General features: G+C 41.3%; 1 pseudogene; it reads left to right on the top strand.

The window, feature by feature from the left end:
* Positions 1–23257: 23257 nt before the first annotated feature.
* LOC104972817 (tigger transposable element-derived protein 1-like) lies at positions 23258–25007 on the top strand (annotated as a pseudogene).
* Positions 25008–27160: the final 2153 nt, after the last annotated feature.

Below are 27160 nucleotides of genomic sequence, written 5' to 3'. Positions count from 1 at the left end.
TTCGCAGGACTCTTGTCCATATTATGGGGTGGAAACTGAATTTATTTTGTTGTTTGGGGTGGAGGATCCTCTCTGCATCTCTCTGCATAATTACTCCAGGTTTTCCACAGGCTATTCTGAAAGGCTGGCCCTTTGAAAACCTCTCTCTGTTGTATGCTCCTACGTTTCACCCTACTAGAGTTGGTTATATATCCTTTTTCCCGTTTCTGTAATACCAACCATCTGAGCTGAGTCTGTGGAGTCGTCCTTTTAACGATGACAACTAGTTTGTGAGCTGCAGGAGAGCAGGGCCCATGTCTGCTGTTCAGGTTGTAGCCTAAAGGTCTAGCAGAACATCTGGCATACAGTAGGTGTTCAGTAAATAGGTTATTTAACAAATAAAACGTGGTGTTGATAACAACTCAGCAAGTGTTTTAGAGACTTGTGGTATCCCAGTCAATAATACAAACAAAGTTTTTGCCTTTATGAAGCTTACATTCTCATTGTGGAAGATAGGCAATAAAAAATGGTCATAACACACAAGTGATTGATATGGCATGTTAAAACATGGTGAGTGATACTGAAAAACTAGAGCAAAGTAACTGGATTCAGAATGCTGGGAGTTGCAATGTTAATAGAGTAGTTGTAGGAGGCCTCATTTGAAAAGATGACAGTTGATCAAAGATTGGAAGGAAGTAAGGTATTAACTATGCCTTCCTTACCTGGGGGATATCCACAGGCAGAGAGCAGCTTGCGCAAAGGCCCAAGGAAGAGTGGGAACTTGTTGGCAAATTCAAGGAACAGCAAGAGACCCGCTGATAACTCATAACTGAGTGGGGAAATACTGGGTTGGTTAAAAAGTTCGTTTGGGTTTGTCTATAATATCTTATGGAAAAATCCAAATGAACTTTCTGGCCAACTCAATATTATAAAATAAAATCCTAGTGGTAAAAATCAAAGGATGAAGTTACCATCAGCTAAAATGGGGAAGACAGCACATGGAGGAGGGTTGTGGGAGTAGATCACAAATTCATCCAGGGTATGTTAAGTTCAAGGTAACTGTTGTTGTTGTTCAGTCTCTCAGTTGTATCTGACTCTTTGGGACTCCATGGACTGCAGCATGCCAGGGTTCCCTGTCCTCCACTGTCTCCTGGAGTTTGCTCAAACCCATGTTCATTGAATTGGTGATGCCATCCAACATCTCATCCTTGCCCGCTTCTATTCCTGCCCTCAATTTTTCCCAGCATCAAGGTCTTTTCCAGTGAGTCAGTTCTTCACATCAAGTGGCCAAAGTATTGGAGCTTCAGCTTCAGTATCAGTCCTTCCGATGAATAGTCAAGGTTGACTTCCTTTAGGATTGACTGGTTTGGTCTCCTTGAGGTCCAAGGGACGCTCTCTCTCTCTCTCTCTCTCTCTATATATATATATATATGAGTGGCATACTGCACTGTTAATTATTGACTTCCTAGGTGGCTCAATGGTAAAGAATCCACCTGTAGTGCAGAAGCTATAGGAAACTTGGGTCTGATCCCTGGGTCGGGAAGATCCCCTGGAGGAGGAAATGGCAACTCGGTCCAGTATTCTTGCTGGGATAATCCCATGGACAGAGGAACTTGGCGGGCTGCACTCCATGGAGTCACAAAGAGTCAAACACAACCGAGCACACACACACACACTGTTAATTATATTTATCATGTTGTACATTATATACCTAGTACTTATTTATCTGACATCAGGCAGTTTGTACCTTTGGACTGCCTTCAACCAGTTCCCCCTCCCAACACCTCTACCCTCTGGTAATCACCTAGCTGATCTCTTTTTCTATAACTTTGTTTTTGAAGTATAACTGACCTACAAACCATATATAACATGGTTATATAACATGGTAATTTGGTATGTCTATACATTTCAAAATGATCACCGCAATGAGTCTAGTTACCATACAAAGATATTTTGTATTGACTATACTCTCCACACTATATATTTCATGGTTGTGTTATTTATTTCACAACTAGAAGTTTTTACCTCTTAATCTCCCTCACCTATTTATCCCTACCATTTATTTTTAGCTTTTAAAATTTTTTATTTTATTTTTTGTCTGCATTGAATGGCACGTGGGACCTTAGTTCCCCAGTCAGGGATCAAACCCATGCCTCCTGCATTAGAAACTTGGAGTCTTAACTAGACTGCCAGGGAAGTCCCCCTATGATTTTTTTCTTGCTGTTTTACTTAGACATGGCACTGCTTTCTCCTTTTGGCATTTATTAGAGTAGGCCATGTTACTGTAAAAAAATCAAAACATATAATGGCACAATAAAATAGAAGATTGTTATTTTTTTTTTGCTGAAGTCTTGCTTGTAGCAGGGCAGCTTTCCTCCATGTGGCTGCTTGTGGGTCCAGCTTGATAGTGGTTCTACTCTCTGAAGTTAACATATAACTTCTAAGGTCACATTGAGATAAGCTGACCAACCATCTCAGTTTGCCTGGGACTAAAAAGTTTCCTGGGATGGGAGAATTTCATTGCTAAAACTGGAAAACTTATGGCAAAATGGGATGGTTGGCCATGTTGCTACTGCTGCTAAGTCACTTCAGTTGTGTCCAACTCTGTGCGACCCCACAGACGGCAGCCCACCAGGCTCCCCCGTCCCTGGGATTCTCCAGGCAAGAACACTGGAGTGGGTTGCCATTTCCTTCTCCAGTGCATGACAGTGAAAAGTGAAAGTGAAGTCGCTCAGTCGTGTCCGACTCTTCGCGACCCCATGGATTGCAGCCTACCAGGCTCCTCTGTCCATGGGATTTTCCAGGCAAGAGTACTGGAGTGGGGTGCCATTGCCTTCTCCCACCTGGAGATCAATTTACTAGTCAACTGGAAGAGAAGAGGATGGAGAATCAAACGTAAGGGGTTTTTATAGGTCAAGCCTGGTGCCTGATATCATTTCTGCTGCTTTCTGATTCTCATAGGGAAACCTTAGGCCTGTGATCATACCTAATGAAAAGGGATGTTGGGAATCACAGTCTAGCTATGTGCTCAAAGCAAAGAAAGGATTTTGATAGATGAATAGCTAGAGGTTTGTGCCACAAGGGGAAACCAATATTTTTCAGATCTCTTCAAATTTTAATATATTTTTTTGTTGTAATTGGGTGCCAAGAATTTTCTGTTTCATTTTTGTTATGGAACTGACAAGCAAATTCAGTGAAAGGAATAGGTCATCAAGAAGATGCAACAAAATCGCGTTTCAAACATTCCTTTTGAAAAGTGCTCTCTTCACAGCTGAGGTATCCATGGAGCTCATGCAGAAATTCACCTATGTACAGGGCCACTACAGTGGGATCACACATGAATACATGAACCTAGGGGTCCTTCCCAAATGACAGTACTCTCTAAACAAAGCCAGCAAGACAGAGGGGGACAAAGGGGAGGGTCTCTAAGATGATGATACTTCCTCAAGAGACTTGTATACTCAAACTAGGCAGATGTTTCCTCTCTTTACTATTAGGTGAAAAGCATTCGAGAAACAGAGGTGATTTTTAGTGTATCTCAAGATGCTGGCTACAACATTTCTTCATGCCAAACTATACTCTTTACTGTCACACATTCAGAATTAGTGTGTGAACTTGTAAGTGATCCAGAGACATGTAAAAGTCCAATTAACAGAGATGGGCTTAAAAAAAAAATCCTCCTTTAGAACTTGCAATATCATTACAAAGATTCAACATGTGAATTTTGTAAATGTAATGGCTCCCTAAGAGTCCAACATCCAAAGTATTAAAGCCACGTAGTGAAGGTCCCCTTTATGAGCACATATCCTGGTAGCTCAGACAGTAAAGAATCTGCCTGCAATGCAGGAGACCTGGGTTTGATCCCTGCATAGGGAAAATCCCCTGGAGAAGGGAATGGCTACCCACTCCACTATTCTTGCCTGGAAAACCCTATGGATAGAGGAGCCTGGTGGGTTACAGTGCATGGGGTCTCAAAGAGTCCGACACCACTGAGTGACTAACACTTTCACTTTACCTTTACACTGAATATATAGAGATCTCACAAAAGAGTTTTTCAAGAAACTTACTGTGCTCTTAAGATTCCTCTAATGAACGGTTGTGTAGCATGTAGCATGCCTTAGTGCCCTGTTTTAGCCCTGTATGGCCACACTTCTCTCTGACAGTGAAAGTTACTACAGTCCATATTCAGACGAAGCTAGGCTGCATGTGGGTGGGGTAATCTTCACCAACTCTTATTATTATTGGACTTAATCACCTCCTCCATCCAGAATCTCTATGTTATTGGTTCTTAGACTCCTTGTGAAGGCCCTGGGATGAAGATGAACTGTCTGAAATAGGTTTGGTTGATCTCTCCCTTCTCTGAATGCCTCAGTATCTTTAAAATTCCAATACTTAACATATAGCGCGTTGTAGATACTCTGACACTGAGTTAATTTTGTTGTTTCACTTTTCTTGTGAGCAATGAATTGCAAGCTCCCAAGCACCAATGTTATTTCTTTATATAACCCCTGCAAGGAATATACAGCCCTCCTTTGGCCTCCACAGGGGATTGCTTTCTTCCCCTGAAGGTACCAACATCCTTTAGGTGCTTAAATTCCTTATATAAAATGATGTAATATGATGAATACAATAGGCCCTCCACATCAGCAGGCTTCACATCTGTGGATTTAACCCACTGGATGGAAATTTCAATTGATAGGTGTGGAGACCGACTGTATGTACAGTAGCATCACAGCCTTTCAGATCAGAGATTTTATGCACCCTACCCTCTCATTGGGGGCAGGAGGAGAAGGGGACGACAGAAGATAAGATGGCTGGATGGCATTACTGACTCAATGGACATGAGTTTGAGTAAACTCCGGGAGTTGGTGATGGACAGGGAGGCCTGGCGTGCTGCGATTCATGGGGTCGCAGAGTCGGACACGACTGAGTGACTGAAGTGAACTGAACCCTCTCATTTGAATTTTAGAAAACACAACAAAGATAGGGCAGTGGGTAACTAAAGTGGGAAAAAGGGAGATTTGAGAGTTCTCCCAAAGTTTTACTTGTCTTTTACCAGTCTTGATGGAAACTGGCAAGATAGAATGTATCTGTCTGTCTAATAGCCTCATTCTTGAGTCTCTGCTTGAATAGTCTGGTGGAATCATTAAAATGAACATTCATAGAATGTTCTAGGAATTGTCTAGGGCTCTATAGGTTTTATTTCATTCAATCCTTGTAACAGTCCTATAAATAAGGTATTGCTTGGTCCCATTTCACAGACGTAAGATTAAGTGCCTTGCCTGTATTCCCATAGGTAGTAAGTGTAGAGTTGGAGTTTGTCCCCAGGCAGTCTGCTTTGAGAGCTCTTGACCTTTTAACACTTTTTACATGGCTTTCAGTGTCTTGAGACTGTTATGATAACAACAGAAATAATAATTGCTTGGTAATTTACTGGTGGCAGTTTCAAATCTATTGTCTTATTTGAAATTCACAACTACCCTGTGAGCTACAGTCTGTCCTTTTATAAATGATGAAGTAGATTCAGAGATGTTAACTGATTGACTAAGCTAACATAGTTTCCTATGTAGTGTTTGGGACCAGAACTCAAAATTCCAGATGTGCATTCTTATTTCTTCCCCAGTAGACCATATCAACTCAATAAATAATTGCTAAGTGTAAGTGAAAGAATTAACTAGGAATAACTCTTACTAAGCTGCAGTTGGATATTCCAGTTAAGCAGCTGGGGTATTTATCTCATTTGGATCATTCCAATTGATTTTTAGAATACTGTAGTCTTCTGCAGAAACTGATGACAGAAGTTGGGGTGGCAACTTCTGTAGATCAACCCTTTGCTAATGTGGGAGAGTGCACCATCTCTCCAATTATGGTTTTTGTTAGTTTCAAATAAAAATGTGTTGAATTCGCACGTTTGAGTGGTTCTTAATGCCAGAGACACATTTATGGCCACTTGGAGGCTAAGTCATGAGGAAAAATTACTCAGTGTTGGAGCAGATGTCATCATTCATTCCCTCACTTGAGGTGATGAGTCATAAATTGGGCTAGAATTTAAGATTAAGGCAGAATGGTATGTTATATATGAAAGTTGTTAGGAGAGTAAATCCTAAGAGTTCTCATCCCAAGGAAAAATATTTTTTCCTTTTTCTCTAATTTTGTATTTATATGAGACGTTAGGTGTTTACTAAACTTATTGCAGTAATCATTCCATGATGTATGTAAGTCAAACCATTATGCAGTACACCTTAAACAGTGTTATATGTCAATTATATCTCAATAAAAGTAGAAGAAAAACTTAAATTAAGGTAGAATATATGTATGAAATCTCACATAACTCACAAATTCAGTGTCCAAGGAGGCAGGATAATGCAAATAAGAATGTTTAACAAGACTTGCTGTAATTGAACTTAGGGGGTTCAATACATATAGCATAACCAATGCCTCAATTCCCCACCCCATCCCTTTTCCTCAAAATTAGATAGTATTTTACTTGGTTCAGGGGATAGAAACAGAATAGTTCTGTGCATTTAATATGAAAATTTAGAATGAAAAAATAAGCTACAACATTCTGTATGTTATTCCCTTTAAAGAAGACACAACTCCTTGGACTATTTTTGGGTGTAAACTTTTCAAATATAGAGTAGTTGGGGCATAGTTGCATAAATGTGTTGGGAATTTACCTGGATGACATTGCACAGCACAGCACCATTACACACCTGTTGGAGTCCCAGGAGCATGAACACACTCAAGCTGTAATTGGAGTCTCATGCAAATATAGAGCATGAGCAGCTTATAGTGGGACCAAGGGGGTGGGTGGAAGAAGAAATCAAATTTCATGATGGGGCTCAGACTGCTGGAAAAATCCCATTAACATTTGTGAAGAGTTTATTGAATTCAAACAAACAATTATCCAGGCTTTTACAGGCATTGTGAAGCGCTAGAGAAGAAATAGGCTTCAATTGTGGGTGAGGGAGAGGAGGAATGCATTCAATTCCTGCGTATCACCTGTAGGTTCTGTTTGAGAGCCTGGATGAGAAACTGCAAGCCTCTGGTAGGCCTGAAAATAACATGACAGAAAAAACTGTACAATATCCTGTTGAAGATGCTCTGCAAACGGATCCACTCCAAAGAATATAATATGCTAATGCAACCCCTCGTATCTAGGTTCTAAAATAGTGCAACATGCTCTCATACCTTCAATAAGACAATATGCAATGCCATAGCACCTCACTAGAACTCAGATAATATAATGTATGAGTCTAACTTTTGTCCCTGAAAACAGATTGAAAGGTTTCTTTAGTGAGCTAACAGAAGAGATTTCCCTCACCGCCATCTCATTGGACCCTTGGGCTGCTGCTATTTACTCTTTTTATACAGACAGTCCCCACTTTGCACTAACAGGTATACCTGAAAGTGAGGAGACATGGAGACAGTTCAGGTAGGCTAATAATTTGGGGGGTCATTTAAGTCTTTAAAATTTTAAACCCCTATTTAGAAAGAAAATTGGCATAGTCAGAAGGACGGGTGGGAAGGAGCTTCTGACTGCTCGAGTTCCTTGATGCTTGAGCAGCACCCAGTGGCTCCTTGATGGTCCAGAGCCATTCAGCTCTGAGAAAGGCTCCATGTCCCACTCGACAAAACAGCAGTTCTGCAGAAAACAGCCCCACCTTCCCTAGAAGGTAGTATAGTGTCCATCTGTGGTCTCTTTGGCATGTGCTTAGAAGAGTCTTGTTCTTTCTCTTCCGGGCAGGTTGTAAAAGGCTTTAAGCACATGTAATACTTTTCCTGAGAGGTACTTTGACAAATCTAAATGTTTCTATCTACTGCATTATTTAACCAGTGATGGTTTAGTGTTCCTTGTAGTAACAAGGCAATTTCCCAGTTGACCTGCCGCTTAAAGGACCTTTGCCTACAAATTCTGTATTCTACACAATATTTACAATTGGCAGTTTTCAAATGTCCTTTGCACTGTCTCATTTGACTCACAGATGCATGAGGATTGTTATTTTCAGTTTACACATGTAGAGAATGAGGCTCAGAGCTGGAGCGCCCAGGTATTCTGGGATGGTGACAAGGAATGAGGAAGGAAGCCTGGTGGGATCCTCTTAAGCAGTAGGGGGTCACCTTGCACACCTGGCAGAATCGCTTTGTTGCATCTGCAAGCAGGGAAGAAATGTTCAGAGACCCGTAGAAATTGACAAGTGAGGGTTTAAGACAGAAAGAGATGGGGTTGGGTGTACTGGGGGCCTCTTGAGTCTTGGGAGAAGAAAAACATAAACCTGGTAAAAGGCTAGAGCTTTCAGGATGTTTTTTCTTATCAGAACATGCACTTCGATGGTTTGCTTCAGAGGGGACAGAAGGAACCTGTGCTGTGTGCTTCCATCTTTGTGTGGATGCAGAGTAAGGAGGAGACACTGGTGGCAGAAACACTGAGGAGAGCATGGGGACCTCCTTACAAAATAAAGGCATGGAGACTGAGGACCATCATGAGTAATGAGAGCTTGTTGGAAAGACAAACCACTGTAACAGTGTGACTGAATGGATTCCTGCTCACACAGAGCCTCCTAGTCAGGAGTGACAGGTCCTGGATATTATTCCTGTCTGTGTGATTGAGACTTGTTGCTGTCTCCATGGACAGGACACAATCCCCAAAGTGCAAGACTCACTCTTTAGTGAGAAATGAAGATAGAGTTTCCTGAATGAGCCCCCAGATGACCTCTGCAGGAGGAGTGGGCAGTAGGCACTCGGGGTTCTCATGTTGTTTCAGTTTGCATTATTTAAAATATCTGTTAGGAAGGGTGAGCTCTCTGAGGGGAAGGACAGCTTTGAGTTCTGAAATCCATATAAATCACATGGCACCCAGCAGATATTCTGTTACAATAACTGTACACCTGGATTTTCTGAAATAGTCCCAATTTCAAGTCTCTGTTCTGCTGTCTATTGGATTTCAGATGCTCCAGAAATGACATCATGTGGGGGATGATCTTGAAATAAGTAATATTTATAGAGCATCCACTAACTATTCACTGAGTGTGCAGGCAGGGGCTAATGAGAGAGACTAGAGTTTCTGGTGTCCCTGAGCTTTGAGTCTAGAGGGGTGGACAGGCCTGGAGACAAAGAATTACAAAAGAGTCTGTTTGGTCTAGCATTGTGGGGCATACCCAGTCTCTGGGAGAACAGAGGAGGGGGCCTAATGCAGACTGGAGTACAGGAAGCCTTTCTGGAAAAAGAAACCCCTAGGTTTGAGTCAATTCCTAGGCAGGTTGATAAGAAGTATGGTGGTCCCCAAGGAGAGAGGGGTCTGGGGTTCTCGAGGAGGAGGAGGAAAGGACAAAAACTTTTTTTTTTTCCCCTCTACATAAAAAGGTTTTTTGTTCTTTAAGGCCAAAAGGGATGATTACACAACTCAGTTTAAACTCTGTACTAGGGATTATATAACAATGAATCCTGCTTGAGGACAGTTTCTCCTTCCTGAAAACCTTCTGACTAATCCTGATATTTTAGAATGTAAATTATGGGAGTGGGTCTGGTAGGATCTTTCTATTGTTGAGTTCTAATCCTGTTAGAACTCTGGGCTGGATGAAGCACACCTGGAATCAAGATGACCTAGAGAAATATCAATAACCTCAGGTATGCAGATGACACCACCCTTATGGCAGAAAGTGAAGAAGAACTAAAGACAAAAGTGAAAGAGGAGAGTGAAAAAGATGGCTTAAAGCTCAACATTCAGAAAACTAAGATCATGGCATCTGGTCCCATCACTTCATGGCAAATAGATGGTGAAACAGAGGAAACAGTGACAGACTTTATTTTTTAGGGCTCCAAAATCACTGCAGATGGTGATTGCAGCCATGAAATTAAAAGAGGCTTACTCCTTGGAAGAAAAGTTATGACCAACCTAGACAGCATATTAAAAAGCATAGACATTACTTTGCCAACAAAGGTCCATCTAGTCAAGGCTATGGTTTTTCCAGTAGTCATGTATGGATGTGAGAGTTGGACTATAAAGAAATCTGAGGACCGAAGAATGGATGCTTTTGAACTGTGATGTTGGAGAAGACTCGTGAGAGTCCCTTGAACTGCAAGGAGATCCAACCAGTCCATCCTAAAGGAGATCAGTCCTGAATATTCATTGGAAGGACTGATGTTGAAACTGAAACTCCAATACTTTGGCCACCTGATGCAAAGAACTGACTCATTTGAAAAGAATCTAATGCTGGGAAAAATTGAAGATGGGAGGAGAAGGGGACGACAGAGAATGAAATGGTTGGATGGCATCACTGACTCAATGTACATGAATTTGAGTAAACTCCGTGAGTTGGTGATGGACAGGGAGGCCTGGTGTGCTGCAGTCCATGGGGTCTCAAAGAGTCGGACATGACTGAGCAACTGAACTGAACTGTACTGAATCCTATTATCCTAAAATGTAATTTGTGGGAGTGGGTCTGGTTAAATTTTCACAAACTTGAAACATTCCTTTGATTTATTCTAATAATTAATTAAAAACTATATAGCTCCCTTGCTAACACTAGTGAGGAGGGCACTCTCTGCCCCCCTTCTGATGTCTATGTCAGAAGCTTTCTCTGTCCCTTTTTATACTTTAATAAGACTCTGCTACACAAAAGCCCTTGAGTGATCAAGCCTGGTCCCTGGTCTGGAAGCTAAATCTTCTTCAGACAACAGGAATCTGACATTGTTCACTGTCAGGTAAGCTATCAGGATAAGCCCATCAGGGCCATGAATGATGGCCTGGTAAAGGGAGATAAAAACCAGGGTAGCATGGAGAAAGTCTGAAGTCAAGGATCTGAGTGTGCTTGGGGTAATCAAAAAAGTTTTGATTTTAGAAAAAATGTTTGTATATAGAAGGGAGCTTGCAAGGATGTGGATGGGGAAATTAAATTCGGGCAGGTAGGCCATGAAGGAAAGCTCAGTGCTCAGTTTTATGTTTTACCAAGTCTTTGTAATCAGTTGTGGAAGACAGATTAGGGCGAGTCCAGAGTGAATTCCCAGATGCAACCACAAGGCTAGTATGGGTATTCAGGGGAGACGGGAAGAGAGCTTGACCTCATGTTAGTTGTTCGGATGGAAAGGGAATCCGTGCAAGAGCCTATAGGACTTGGTGAGCCCTTCTCAGTCTCTACCCTATCCCTTTGCTTTTCTTTCTCCCTATCTTGAATCAGGCTAAAATAAGAAACATAGGAAGAAGAGCAAGGTGGGGAGGGGAGGACACACTTATTTTTTATTTTTTTAAATTTTAAAAATATTTGTTGAAGTATAGTTGATTTACAATGTTGTGTTAGTTTTAGATGCAGAGCAAAGTGATTGGGTTATATACATATATATATAACTTTTTTTTCAGAATATGTATATATGTACATATATCAGTTCAGTTCAGTTCAGTTGTTCACTCGTGTCCAACTCTTTGCAACCCCATGAACCACAGCACGCCAGGCCTCCCTGTCCATCACCAACTCCTGGAATTTACCCAAACTCATGTCCACTGAGTCAGTGATGCCGTCTAGCCATCTCATCCTCTGTCATCCTCTTCTCCTCCTGCCCTCAATCTTTCCCAGCATCAGGGTCTTTTAATATGAGTCAGCTCTGCACATCAGGTGGGCAAAGTACTAGAGTTTCAGCTTCAACATCAGTCCTACCAATGAACTCCCAGGACTGATCTCCTTTAGGATGGACTGGTTGGATCTCCTTGCAGTTCAAGGGACTCTCAAGAGTCTTCTCCAATACCACAGTTCAAAAGCATCAATTTTTGGTGCACAGCTTTCTTTATAGTCCAACTCTTAGATCCATACATGACTACTGGAAAAACCATAGCTTTAACTAGACATACCTTTGTTGGCAAAGTAATGTCTCTGCTTTTTAATATGCTGTCTAGGTTGGTCATAACTTTTCTTCCAAGGAGTAAGCCTCTTTCAATTTCATGGCTGCAATCACCATCTGCAGTGATTTTGGAGCCCCCCCCAAAATAAAATCAGCCACTGTTTCCACTCTTTCCCCATCTATTTGCCATGAAGTTAGGGGCCAGATGCCATGATCTTCATTTTCTGAATGTTGAGCTTTAAGCCAACTTTTTCACTCTCCTCTTTCACTTTCATCAAGAGGCTCTTTAGTTCTTCTTCACTTTCTGCCATAAGGGTAGTGTCATCTGCATATCTGAGGTTATTGATATATCTCCCAGCAATCTTGATTCCAGCTTGTGCTTCTTCCAGTCCAGCGTTTCTCATGATGTAGTCTGCATATAAGCTAAATAAGCAGGGTGACAATATACAACCCTGATGTACTCCTTTTCCTATTTGGAACCAGTCTGTTGTTCCATGTCCAGTTCTAACTGATGCTTCTTGATCTGCATACAGATTTCTCTAGAGGCAGGTCATGTGGTCTGGTATTCCCATCTCTTGAAGAATTTTCCACAGTTTATTGTGATCCACACAGTCAAAGGCTTTGGCATAGTCAATAAAACAGAAATGGATGTTTTTCTGAAGCTCTCTTGCTTTTTCTATGATCCAGCTGATGTTGGCAATTTGATCTCTGGTTCCTCTGGTGTTTCTAAATCCAGCTTGAACACCTGGAAGTTCATGGTTCATGTATTGCTGAAGCCTGGCTTGGAGAATTTTGAGCATTACTTTACCAGCGTGTGAGATAAGTTCAATTGTGCGGTAGTTTGAGCATTCTTTGGCATTGCCTTTCTTTGGGATTGTAATGAAAACTGACCTTTTCCAGTCCTGTGGCCACTGCTGAGTTTTCCAAATTTGGTGGCATATTGAGTGCAGCACTTTCACAGCATCATCTTTCGGGATTTGAAATAGCTCAACTGGAATTCCATCACCTCCACTAGCTTTGTTCGTAGTGATGCTTCCTAAGGCCCACTTGACTTCACATTCCAGGATGTCTGGCTTTAGGTGAGTGATCACACCATCATGGTTATCTGGGTCATGAAGATCTTTTTTGTACAGTTCTTCTGTGTATTCTTGCCACCTCTTCTTAATATCTTCTGCTTCTGTTAGGTCCATACCATTTCTGCCCTTTATTGAGCCCATCTTTGCATGAAATATTCCCTTAGTATCTCTAATTTTCTTAAAGAGATCTCTAGTCTTTCCCATTCTATTGTTTTACTCTATTTCTTTGTACTGTTCACTGAGGAAGGCTTTCTTATCTCTCCTTGCTATTCTTTGGAACCACTAGACCATTCTGGTATGACCTAAATCAAATACCTTATGATTATACAGTGGAAGTGAGAAATAGATTTAAGGGACTAGAGCTGATAGACAGTGATGAACCATGGACAGAGGTTCATGACATTGTATAGGAGACAGAGATCAAGACCATCCCCAAGAAAAAGAAATGCAAAAAAGGAAAATGGCTGTCTGAGGAGGCCTTACAAATGGCTATGAAAAGAAGAGAAGTGAAAAGGAAAGATATATATATATATATATATATATATATTTTTTTTTTTTTTTTTTCAGATTCTTTTCCCTTATAGGTTGTTACAAGGTATTGAGTAGAGTTTCCTGTACTATGCAGTAGGTCCTTACTCATTATCTATTTTATATATAGGAGCCTGGTAGGCTGCAGTCCATGAGGTCACTAAGAGTCGGACATGACTGAGTGACTTCACTTTCACTTTTCACTTTCATGCATTGGAGAAGGCAATGGCAACCCACTCCAGTGTTCTTGCCTGGAGAATCCCAGGGACAAGGGAGCCTGGTGGGCTGCTGTCTACGGGGTGGCAGAGAGTCGGACACGACTGAAGTGACTTAGCAGCAGCAGCAGCAGCACATGTTTTGTTTCAGTTCAGTTCAGTTCAGTCGCTCAGTCGTGTCTGACTCTTTGAGACCCCATGAATTGCAGCACACCAGGCCTCCCTGTCCATCACCAACTCCCGGAATTCACTAAAACTCACAGCCATCGAGTTGGTGATGCCATCCAGCCGTCTCATCCTCTGTCGTCCCCTTCTCCTCCTGCTCCCAATCCCCCCCAGCATCAGAGTGTTTTCCAATGAGTCAACTCTTCTCATGAGGTGGCCAAAGTATTGGAGTTTCAGCTTTAGCATCACTCCTTCCAAAGAACACCCAGGACTGATCTCCTTTAGGATGGACTGGTAGAATCTCCTTGCAGTCCAAGGAACTCTCAAGAGTCTTCTCCAACACCACAGTTCAAAAGTATCAATTCTTTGGCGCTCAGCTTTCTTCACAGTCCAACTGTCACATCCATACATGACTACTGGAAAAACCATAGCCTTGCCTAGACGGACCTTTGTTGGCAAAGTAATGTCTATGCTTTTCAATATGCTATCTAGGTTGGTCATAACTTTTCTCTCAAGGAGTAAGCGTCTTTTAATTTCATGGCTGCAGTCACCATCTTCAGTGATTTTGGAGCCCCCCAAAATAAAGTCTGACACTGTTTCCACTGTTTCCCCATCTATTTCCCATGAAGTGATGGGACCAGATGTCATGATCTTCGTTTTCTGAATGTTGAGCTTTAAGCCATCTTTTTCACTCTCCTCTTTCACTTTCATCAAGAGGCTTTTGAGTTCCTCTTCACTTTCTGCCATAAGGGTGGTGTCATCTGCATACCTGAGGTTATTGATATTTCTCCCGGCAATCTTGATTCCAGCTTGTGTTTCTTCCAGTCCAGCGTTTCTCATGATGTACTCTGCATATAAGTTAAATAAGCAGGGTGACAATATACAGCCTTGATGAACTCCTTTTCCTATTTGGAACCAGTCTGTTGTTCCATGTCCAGTTCTAACTGTTGCTTCCTGACCTGCATACGGATTTCTCAAGAGGCAGGTCAGGTGGTCTGGTATTCCCGTCTGTTTCAGAATTTTCCACAGTTTTTTGTGATCCACACAGTCAAAGGCTTTGGCATAGTCAATAAAGCAGAAATAGATGCTTTTCTGGAACTCTCTTGCTTCTTCCATGATCCAGCAGATGTTGGCAATTTGATCTCTGGTTCCTCTGCCTTTTCTAAAACCAGCTTGAACATCTGGAAGTTCATGGTTCACATATTGCTGAAGCCTGGCTTGGAGAATTTTGAGCATTACTTTACTAGCATGTGAGATGAGTGCAATTGTGCGGTAGTTTGAGCATTCTTTGGCATTGCCTTTCTTTGGGATTGCAATGAAAACTGATCTTTTCCAGTCCTGTGGCCACTGCTGAGTTTTCCAAATTTGCTGGCATATTGAGTGCAGCACTTTCATAGCATCATCTTTCAGGATTTGAAATAGCTCAACTGGAATTCCATTACCTCTACTAGCTTTCTTCATAGTGATGCTTTCTAAGGCCCACTTGACTTCACATTCCAGGATGTCTGGCTCTAGATGAGTGATTACACCATCGTGATTATCTGGGTCGTGAAGATCTTTTCTGTACAGTTCTTCTGTGTATTCTTGCCATCTCTTCTTAATATCCAATATGATAGAGGCTCCCTTATCTCTGAGTCTTTGCTACTACCTAACCCACTTTCTGAGATATCCTTTCCCTCTTCTCTCTGATGAGCTTTACTTTGCTCCTTTCTCAAGGCTTGGCTCAATTTCCATTTTGAAAATCTTCCTGAATCACCCTATCTTCCCTCCCATTTCCTCCTTTGCCCACTTTCCCAGCACCATGCAGCCTCTGTGTGCTCATTTCCCAATTCAAGTCTCTTCTGACATTATGATCTCTTTGAGGACAGGTGCAAATGAATTACATTTATTGTAGATATCTCACAGTATCATGAGATCAGGGAATATAACACTCATGGGCACTTCTTGGAAATCATCTCCCCAGCTTTGTGTTGCTCCAAAAACATTGAACCAAAATAAAGCACTCAGGAATAGAAAATACCTCCTAAATATAAATATAAAATTAATATAAATCTAAGAGCTACAACTTCAGCGAATACAGATGTAGAACAAAAAAGACTTAAACCCTGGTGTAATAAGTGTTCTCTGTGAAGAGAGAAGAGTGGGTAAAAAGAAACAGAAACATGTTAGTCTAGTTATAGCAAGAGAGATAGCAGTTCTTAAAATATTTCTGTAAAACTCAAAAAGAAACTGTGAAAACCATTAAGAAGCAGAATTTTTTTTTCAAGTAATCTTAATTTCAGAAAATGTAGATGGGCACCTTCTCCTAATCCTCTTGAACTTGTAAAATATATGGGATTGCAAAGAAAATGAATTAAAATGAAACAGCTGTAAAATTAGTAAACATTTTGATTCAGAAATATGTTTATTAATGCATTAAAAACCAAATCTAATGATGAGTTTAGTAATAACTAATTAAGCAGTGATAAGTTTTAACGATATTTTGAAATATCTACAAAAAGGTAATATGATATGAAAATATTTGTCACATGGTTTGTGGCCAACATTTATGGTGAAGGAAATGCTGAGTTTTAATTAGAGGTTAGCTCAGCTGGTAAAGAATCTGCCTGCAATGTGGGAGACCTGGGTTTGATCCCTGGGTTAGGACCATCCCCTGGAGAATGAAAAGGCTACCCACTCCTGTATTCTGGCCTGGAGAATTCCATGGATAGTCCATGGGGTCTCAAAGAATTGGACACGACTGAGCAACTTTTATACTTCACACACTAGCAAAAATGAAGATGCATTTTTTTTCTCACTTAAATTCATAGGCAAGCTAAATTCTTTCTGTTTGCAGGTCTCCAGGAAGCCTTAGTCCTCCATATTAAGAAACTCTAATGCTGATATTCACTGGCAAGTCTGGGTCAATCTCTTGTGGAGTCACTGCTCCTTTCTCTTGGGTCCTGGTGCACATAAATTTCTGTTTGTGCCCTCCCAGAGACTGTTTCCCAAATCCTGTGTATGTTCTGGCCACTCTATCATGGGTTAATGGTGACCTTCTCCAAGAAGGCTTATGCCATACCCAGGACTACTGCACCCAGAGCCCCTGCCCCCACAGCAGTCCTCTTCTGACCAGTACCTCCTCAGGAAACACCCAAACACAGTTCTGTCTCAGTCTCTGAGTTTCTCTGGGTCCTGGTGAGCTCAAGATATGTTTGAGCCCTCTGAGCATCTCTTGTGGATATGGGGTTTGATTCTAAATGTGATTTTGCCCCTCCTGCCATCTTGCTGGGGCTTCTCCTTTGCCCTTGGACATGGGATATCTCCTCAAAGTTGCTCCAGCATGGCAAAGTCACTGCTCCAGTGCCTACCATCTTGCTGGGGCTTCTCTACCCTTGGACATGGGGTATCTCCTCACAGCCACTCCAGCGCCACACAGCCATCATTCCAGCACCTTGAATGTCCAGGAGTCTCTGGCAGAGGCATGGGTTGGCAGTGCCCTGCTGCAGGGTTGGGGGCATTGAGTGTAGATGTGCATTCATGAGACCTTTTGAAAGAGGTCACCATTATCTTCATTACCTCTACCATAGTTTGGCCTCAGGTCAAATAACAGGGAGGGAACACAGCCCCACCCTTCAACAGAAAATTGGATTAAAGATTTACTGAACATAGCCCCTCCCATCAGAAAGAGACCCAGTTTCTCCCACAGTCAATCTCTCCCATAAGGAAGATTCCATTAGCCTCTTATCCTTCTCCATCAGAGGGCAGACAGACTGAAAACCACAGTCACAGAAAACTAACAAATCTGATCACATGGACCACAGCCTTGTCTAACTCAGTGAAACTATAAGCCATGCCGTGTAGGGCCTCCCAAGATGGACAAATCACGGTGGAGAGTTCTGACAAAATGTGGTCCACTGGAGAAGGGAATGGCAAACCACTTCAGTATTCTTGCCGTGAGAACCTCATGAACAGTATGAAAAGGCAAAAAGATAGGATACTGAAAGATGGTCTCCCCAGGTCGGTAGGTGCCCCGTATACCACTGGAAATCAGTGGAGAACTAACTCCAGAAAGAATGAAGAGATGGAGCCAAAACAAAAACAACACCCAGTTGTGGAAGTGACTGGTGGTAGAAGCAAGATCCAATGCTGTAAAGAGCAATATTGCTTAGGAACCTAGAATGTTAGGTCCATGAATCAAGGCAAACTGGAAGTGGTCAAACAGGAGATGGCAAGAGTGAACGTCGACATTCTAGGAATCAGCGAACTAAAATGGACTGGAATGGGTGAATTTAACTCAGATGACCATTATATCTACTACTGCGGGCAGGAATCCCTTAGAAGAAATGGAGTAGCCATCACAGTCAACAAAAGAGTCTGAAATGCAGTACTTGGATGCAATCTCAAAAACGACAGAATGATCTCTGTTCGTTTCCAAGGCAAAGCATTCAATATCATGGGAATCCAAGACTATGCCCCTACCAATAATGCTGAAGAAGCTGAATTGGAAGGAATGATGCTAAAGCTGAAACTCCAGTATTTTGGCCACCTCACACAAAGAGTTGACTCATTGGGAAAGACTCTGATGCTGGGAGGGATTGGGGGCAGGAGGAGAAGGGGATGACAGAGGATGAGATGGCTGGATGGCATCACTGACTCGATGGACGTGAGTCTGAATGAACTCCGGGAGTTGGTGATGGATAGGGAGGCCTGGCATGCTGCGATTCATGGGGTTGCAAAGAGTCGGACACAACTGAACGACTGATCTGATCTGATCTGATGAAGACCTACAAGTCCTTCTAGAACACCCAAAAAGATGTCTTTTTCATTATAGGGGACTGGAATGCAAAAGTAGGAAGTCAAGAAACACCTGGAATAACAGGCAAATTTGGCCTTGGAATACAGAATGAAGCAGGACAAAGGCTAATAGAGTTTTGCCAAGAGAACACATTGGTCATAGCAAACACCCTCTTCCAACAACACAAGAAAAGACTCTATAAATTGAAATCACCAAGTGGTCATTACCAAAATCAGATTGATTATATTCTTTGCGGCCAAAGATGGAGAAGCTCTATACAGTGAGCAAAAACAAGAGCCGGAGCTGACTGTGGGTCAGATCATGATCTCCTTATTGCCAAATTCAGACTTAAAGAAAGTAGGGAAAACCACTAGACCATTCAGGTATGACCTAAATTAAATCCTTTACAAATATATAGTGGAAGTGACAAATAGATTCAAGGGATTAGATCTGATAGACAGAGTACCTGAAGAATTATGGGCGGAGGTTTGTGACATTGTACAGGAGGCAGTGATCAAGACCATCCCTAAGAAAAAGAAATGCAAAAAGGCAAAAAGGTCCTCTCAGGAGGCCTTACAAAGAGCTATGAAAAGAAGAGAAGTGAAAGGCAAAGGAGAAAAGGAAATATAAATGCATTTGAATGCAGAGTTCCAAAGAATAGCAAGGAGAGATAAGAAAGCCTTCTTCAGTGATCAGTGCAAAGAAATAGAGGAAAACAATAGAATGGGAAAGACCTTCAAGAAAATTAGAGATACAAAGGGAACATTTCATGCAAAGATGGGCTCAATAAAGGACAGAAATGGTATGGACCTAACAGAAGCAGAAGATATTAAGAAGAGGTGGCAAGAACACACAGAAGAGCTATACAAAAAAGATTTTCACAACCCATATAATCGCGATGGTGTGATCACTCATCTATAGCCAGACATCCTGGAATGTGAAGTCAAGTGGGCCTTAGGAAGCATCACTATGAAGAAAGCTAGTAGAGGTAATGGAATTCCAGCTGAGCTGTTTTAAATCCTGAAAGATGATGCTGTGACAATGTTGTGCTCAATATGGCAGAAAATTTGGAAAACTCAGAAGTGGCCACAGGACTGAAAAATGTCAGTTTTCATTACAATCCCAAAGAAAGGCAATGCCAAAGAATGCCCAAACTACTGCACAATTGAACTCATCTCACACACTAGCAAAGTAATGCTCAAAATTGTCCAAGCCAGGCTTCAAGAGTATGTGAAGTTCTAACGAGATGGATAAAACTGGAACCTATTATACAGAATGAAGTAAGCCAGAAAGAAAAACACCAATACAGTATACTAACACATATATATGGAATTTAGAAAGATGGTAACAATAACCCTGTGTACGAGACAGCAAAAGAGACACCGATGTATAGATCAGTCTTATGGACTCTGTGGGAGAGGGAGAGGGTGGGGAGATTTGGGAGAATAGCATTGAAACATGTATAATATCATGTATGAAACGAGTCGCCAGTCCAGGTTCGATGCACGATGCTGGATGCTTGGGGCTGGTGCACTGGGACGACCCAGAGGGAGGGTAGGGGAGGGAGGAGGGAGGAGGGTTCAGGATGGGGAACGCAGGTATACCTGTGGCGGATTCATTTCAATATTTGGCAAAACTAATACAATATTGTAAAGTTTAAAAAAAAAAAAAAAAAGAGTATGTGAAACGTGAATTTACAGATGTTCAAGCTGGATTTAGAAAAGCCAGATGAACCAGAGATCAAATTACCAACATCTGTTGGATCATCAAAAAAGCAAGAGAGTTCCAGAAAAACATCTACTCTTTCTTTATTGACTATGCCAAAGGCTTTGACTGTGTGGATCACAATAAACTGTGGAAAATTCTGAAAGAGATGGGAATACCAGACTGCCTTACGTGCCTCTAGAGAAATCTGTATGCATGTCAAGACGCAAGTTAGAACTTTACATGGAACAACAGACTGGTTCCAAATCGGAAAAGGAGTACAATAAGCAGGGTGATGATATACAACCTTGATGTAGTCCTGTATATTGTCACCCTGCTTATTTAACCTATATGCAGAGTCCATCATGTGAAATGCTGGGCTGGATGAAGCATAAGCTGGAATCAAGATTGCAGGGAGAAATATCAATAACCCAAGATATACAGTTGACACCACCCTTATGGCAGAAAGCGAAGAAGAACTAAAGAACCTCTTGATGAAAGTGAAAGAGGAGAGTGCAAAAGTTGGCTTAAAATTCAACATTCAGAAAGCTAAGATCATGGCATCTGGTTTCATCACTTCATGGGAAATAGATGCATAAACAGTGGAAACAGTGAGAGATTTAATTTTGGGGGGCTCCAAAATCACTGCAGATCGTGACTGCAGCCATGAAATAAAGAGACACCTGTTCCTTGGAAGAAAAGTTATGACAAACCTAGACAGCATATTAAAAAGCAGAGACATTTCTTTGCCAACAAAGGCCCATCTAGTCAAAGCTATGGTTTTTCCAGCAGTCATGTATGGATGAGAGAGTTGGACTATAAAGAAAGCTGAGCACCAAAGAATTGATGCTTTTAAACTGTGGTGTTGGAGAAGACTTTTGACAATCCCTTGGACTGCAAGGAGATCCAACCAGTCCATCCTAAAGGAAATCAGTCCTGTATATTCATTTCAAGGACTGATGCTGAAGCTGAAACTCCAATACTTTGGCCACAGATGCGAAGAACTGAGTTATTGGAAAAGACCCTGATGCTGGGAAAGAAGGCGGGAGGAGAAGGGGCCAACAGAGGATGAGATGGTTGGATGGCATCACTGACTTAATGGACATGAGTTTGAGTAAACTCCAGGAGTTGGTGATGGACAGGGAGGCCTCGCGTGCTGCAGTCCACGGGTTGCAGAGTTGGACACGCCTAAGGGACTGAACTGAAGGCTAATAAAATTCATTGTTGAGTTTTTCATTCTTGAAGAAAGGACTTAAAAAATGGATGAAATTCTTTTATTTTCTGTCCTTCAGTGATGGTAAAATTAATCATTTTGATGGGGTCACATTCAATTGCTAATGATCCACTTGTAGAAAACCTACTGCTTTTAAGTGTCCTTACCTTAGTATATTTTGATTATGAAAAAAAACAAAGGATAGGAGACAATGTTGTCTTCAGTTTGAATTGCCTTACATAGAGAGTACTGGAAATAAAATAAGTGGCTTTGCCTTGGACACTGTTTTTTTTTTTTTTTTTTTTTCTCCTTCTCCTTGCTGCTTACTAGCACTCTGCTGGTTGAATGGGAGATTCCCAGAGAGTTGTACTTATGATGTCCAAAATCCTCAGGGGCATTAAGGTATTTCAAGATGACAGAATTTGAAAGTGACACATCAATTAACAATTTGTCTAAGTGGAATTGTTGAACTTCGTTGAGTAGAGGAAGTCTCATAAATTTTATTCTTACTCAAAGCTTTACTCTTAGTGAAGTTGCGGTATTAGAGATAAGTGAAGAAAAGGCAAGGTTGGCAGAAGTGAGGTAGATTTTGGCAAAATGACTTGTTTCCATATTGAGAGCATTTCGCATTTCCAGAATAGTACACATTTATATATTCTTTTTAAACTAAGATTCTCTTCAGGATGTGGGATGAAAAGAATTTGACTGCATATCCAGTGCACCTAACCAGTTTTCCATCCACACATTTTTGAGGTTCAGTTGAACTTGCCTATGTCCTCATACTTCCATGGCCACTTCAGCTTCCTGTTATTTTCAGCCCTTGGTTCCCAAAGGTATACTTCCCTTCCTTTATTTCCAGATGGTCTGCATATGCTGTTCACTTTTCCACTCCAGGTTGAGCTTGCTCTGTCAATCAAAGTTAGACCATTTCTTCGTAAGGCAGGCTCCTTGTGTGGTTAGTTGTCCTCCTAATTTGTCTAACACTGGAGGATGAAACACTACTCAGTACATGCAGAATTATCTGAGCAACATTAATGGGAACATTTCTGGGATGGAAGGGGATGGTCTTTTATTTTACTTTGAGTTCTCTAAAGTCTCCACTGAAAGCACTTTGATAAGTCCAGGAGTCAGACAATAAAGTCACATTTTTTAATAGCAGCTCCACTGCGACTCAGGCGGCAGATACCACATAGTTCTTAGGCAGAGATGATCACTGTCTAGGAATTTGTTTGCAAGTATTCATCTCCAGCACAGGAATAAACGGTGCTACTCTATGCTAGGTGCTTTGCATTGTAATAGACTTCTGCCAAAACAATAACCAGTTTGCCTCTAGTCGAAAAGATATGCAGGCATACCTTGTTTTATTGCAGTTCACTTCATAGACACTGCATTTTTTTTTAACAAAAAGAAGGTCCATGGCAACCTTTGCCTCAGTGAAGTCTATAGGTATAGGTACATTGTTGTTTCAAAAGCTTTTGATCACTTTGTGTTTCTGCATTGTATCTTGGTAATTCTTACAACATTTCAAACCTTTTCATTGTTGTGATGTTGGTCATGGTGATTTGTGATTGGTGATCTTAGATTTTCTATTGTAATTGATTTAGGGTGCCATAGACTTCATCCGTGTACCATTGTTGACTTACTTTATAAAGGTTTTTGTATTTTGCCTGCTCCAACTGCCAGCCGACCCGCCATCTCTCTCCCTCTCTTTGGGCCTACCCATTTCCTGAGACACAGCCATATTATAATTGGGTCAACTCATTCTAAAATGATCTTTAAGTTTTCAGGTCAAAGAAGGAGTTACACATCTTTCACTTTAAATCAAAGGCCAGAAATGATTAAGCTTAGTGAAGAAGGCATGCAAAAGCCAGGAGAGGCTGAACACTAGGCCCCTCACCCCAAACAGTTAACCAAGGTGCAAATTCAAACCTAAAGTTTTTGAAGGAAATTAAACATAAACATAGAAAGGATAAGAAAGCAAAACAGCCGTATTGCTGATACGGAGAAATCTGGATCAAAAATCAAGCTAATTACAATATCCTGGGAAGCCAAAGACTAATCCAGAGACGGACCCTATCTTCAATTATCTGAAGGCTGAGAGAGTTAGGGAAGCTGTTGAATAAAGGTTTGAAGCTGGCAGAGGTTGGTACTTGAGATTTAAGAAAAGAAGCTATCTCTATAACATAAAATTGCTAGCTGAAGCAGCAAGTGATGATATAGAAGCTTCAGCAAGCTTTCCAGAAAATCTAGGCAAGATAATTCATGTAGGAGACTACAGTACATAACAGATTTTCATTGTAGCTGTAACAGCCCTCTATTGGAAAAGCTGCCACCTAGGACATTTATAACTAGACAGGTGAAGTCAATGTCTGGCTTCAAATCCTTGAAGGACAGGCTGACTCTCTTATTAGGGTCTAATGCATCTGATGACTTGAAGTTGAGTTGCTCATTTACCCTTCTGAAAACCCTGTGGCCCTTAAGAATTGTGCTCAATCTATTCTGCCTATGCTCTGTAAATGGAACAACAAAGCCTGAATGACAGAACATCTGTTTATAACATGGCTTATTGAATATTTTAAGCCAACTGTTGAGACCTACTGCTCAGAAAAAAAGATTGCTTTCAAAATATGATGACTGTTCATTGACAATATACTTGGTCACCTAAGAGTTCTAATGGAGATATACAATGAGAATTCATGCCATTGCCATGCCTGCAACACAGCATCCATTGCTATAGCCCATGCATTAAAGACAAATTCCAACTTCCAAGTCTTCTTATTTAAGAAATATATTTGTAAGACTATTGCTGCCATACATGGTGCTTCCTCTAATGGATCTGGAAAAAGTCAGTTGAAAATCTCTGGATAGGATATACCATTCCAGATGCATTAAGAACATTTGTGGTTCACTGGGAAGAGGTAAAAATGTCAACATTAATAGGAGTTTGGAAGATGATTTCAGTCTTCATGCCTGACTTTGAGGGGTTCAAGACTTCAGTGGAGGAAATAACTGACGATATGGTGAAAACAGCAAGAGAACTAGAATTAGAAGCAGAGGCGAAAGATGTGACTGAATTGCTACGATCTCATTATAAAACTGTAACAAATGAAGAGTTCTTTCTTATGGATGAGCAAAGAAAATGGTTTCTTTACATGGAACCTACTGCTGGTGAAGATGCTATGAGTATTGTTGAAATTAAAGGAAAGGGTTTAGAATATTACATAAACTTAGTTGGTTAAGTAGCAGCAGGGTTTGAAAAGATTGACTTCAATTTTTAAAGAAGTTCTACTGTAAGTAAAATGCTGTCAACCAGTGTAGCATGCCTGCTACAGAAAATTATTCATGAAAGGACGAGTCAAATGATAAGGCAAACTTCATTATTGTCTTATTTTAAGAAATTGCCATAACCACCCTAAGCTTTAGGAACCATCACCCTTGGTCAGCAGCACTCAATACTGAGGCAAGACTCTCCACCAGCAGAAAGAGTACAGCTCACTGAAGGCTCTGATGATGGTTAGCATTTGCATTTTTTTTTTTAGCAATAATAAGTATTTTAAAATAAGGTATGTATTTTTTTAGACAAAATGCTTTTGCACATATAGTAGCCTATAGTATAGCATGAACATAACTTTTATATGCACTGGGAAACCAAAAAATTCATATGAATTCCTTTCCTGTGGTATTTCTTTATTGCAGTGATCTGGAGCTAAGCCCACAGTATCTCTGATTTATGCCTGTAATCCATGTAGTAGTACTCGTAAGTTTAGGGGTAGCTAACGTCTTCTGCACTCATGAGAGTTCAGTAGAAACTTTCTAAAAACAGAGACGTGGGAGGTCCTGAGTTAACAAGTATTTCACTTGACCCTCCTTTAAAGATATGTAAATTACCTGTCTGTGTCTCCTAGTGGATGAGCATACTCTTTGAAGGCAAAAGTGCACTTAATTTTCATGAAATAAAAGCAGAGATTAGGACAGGTAATGAGAAAGTACAGTTCCATTGAGAAAGTAAGATGGGAAAGAAGTATTAACTCCATAAAAAGGCAAGACTAGAAAGCATTACAGAATATTCTTTCATAGTTTCATGCAAGGGATTGGTCCATTTTGCCTGGAGATAACTCAGAAGTAATGATATCTTCTGAGTTAGCAAACATTGTTTGAAGTTGTACATATTTAAGGTAAAATCCTACATACATTGTATCATTTCCCACTCTCAGTCTTCCATGTTTCTGTGAAGGTATGCTTTAAGATGAGATTAACCTTTAAATCAGTAGACTTTGAGTAAAGCAGATTGCTCTCTATAATGAAGGTGGGCCTCATCCAAACAGATGAAAGCCTTAGGAAAAAGACTGACCTCCTCTGAGGAAGAGGAAATTTTGCCAGCTGACTGGTTTCAGACTTGAACTGCAGCTTCAACTCTTCCCTGGATCTTTAGCTTGTGAGCCTACCCTATAGATTTTCAGGACTTGTCAGTTTCTCGAAATAACAGTTCCTCCTGCTCCCAAACACGTGTGTGTGCTCAGTTGTATCTGACTCTTTGTGAACCCATGGACTGTAGCCCACCAGGCTCCTCTGTCCATGGGATTTCCCAGGCAAGAATACTGGAATGGGTTGCCATTTCCTTCTCTAGGGGATCTTCCCCATTCAGGGATTGAACCCACGTCTTCTGCATTGGAAGGCAAATTCTTTACCACTGAGCCACCTTGGAAGCCTTTACATATACACACCCACCTATTGGCTGTGTTCCCTGTTTTCCTGGAGAGCCCTGACTACTAAAAGTCCTTCTCAGAGTCTCGCTCAAAAGGAGAGGGTTATAGGTCCCCAGTTCCAGGCACTCAGGATGGATACCTTTGGTGGACTGGGATAGCCTAGGAGGTTCAGTTGTGTTCAGTGGCTAACACAGGAAGTGGCCCTGACCTTGGATGAACTAAGTTAGGCAGAGGCTCTTAACTGGAAGAGGTCTCAGCACAAGCTGATCTTATGTTCTGACTCCAGCTTTTCCCCAGAAGGAAGCTTGTAAATAGAGTTGGAGGGACATAGTCTGGCTGTGCCAGCTATTAACCTGTCTTATTTACCTCTGGTAGCTCAGACAGTAAACAATCTGCCTGCAGTGCACAACCCCTGGGTTCTATCCTTGGGCCAGGAAGAGCCCCTGGAGAAGGAAATGGAAACCTACTCCAGTATTCTTGCCTGGGGAATCCCCTGGACAGAAAAGTCTGGAAGGCTACAGTCCATGGGCTTGCAAAGAGGTGGACACGACTGGGCAATATTTATGTCACTGCACTTATGTCACCCCACACCCACCCATAGTTCCCTGAAAACTTTGGCTCCTGGCCCTAATTCTATCATCATTTTTCATGTCTTCAGCATATACAACAGATGACCCATCTAACACCCTGGCCTCTCATTCTTTTACTTCCTCATTTCCAACTACATATCATTTTCCACCACATTGCAGCCAAATTTCATCTTGGACCTTGTCATCACTAGTGACTGCTCCAATTCTGAAGTCTCAGTTTCAACATCCGGTTACTCCATATACCACTTGCTATACTTTCAGCTTACTTGCTCTCATTTTCCTTTGCCACAGCTCTTTGACTAGGGAGACCCGCAGATTCCTTGATCCACTGCTTTCTCACCATCCATCAACACCTTCCTGTTTTGTCTGACCCCT

The sequence above is a fragment of the Bos taurus genome, chromosome 8 (genome assembly GCF_002263795.3).
Source record: "Bos taurus isolate L1 Dominette 01449 registration number 42190680 breed Hereford chromosome 8, ARS-UCD2.0, whole genome shotgun sequence".
Classification (NCBI taxonomy): domain Eukaryota; kingdom Metazoa; phylum Chordata; class Mammalia; order Artiodactyla; family Bovidae; genus Bos; species Bos taurus.
This window is presented reverse-complemented; position numbering and strand designations above follow the sequence as displayed.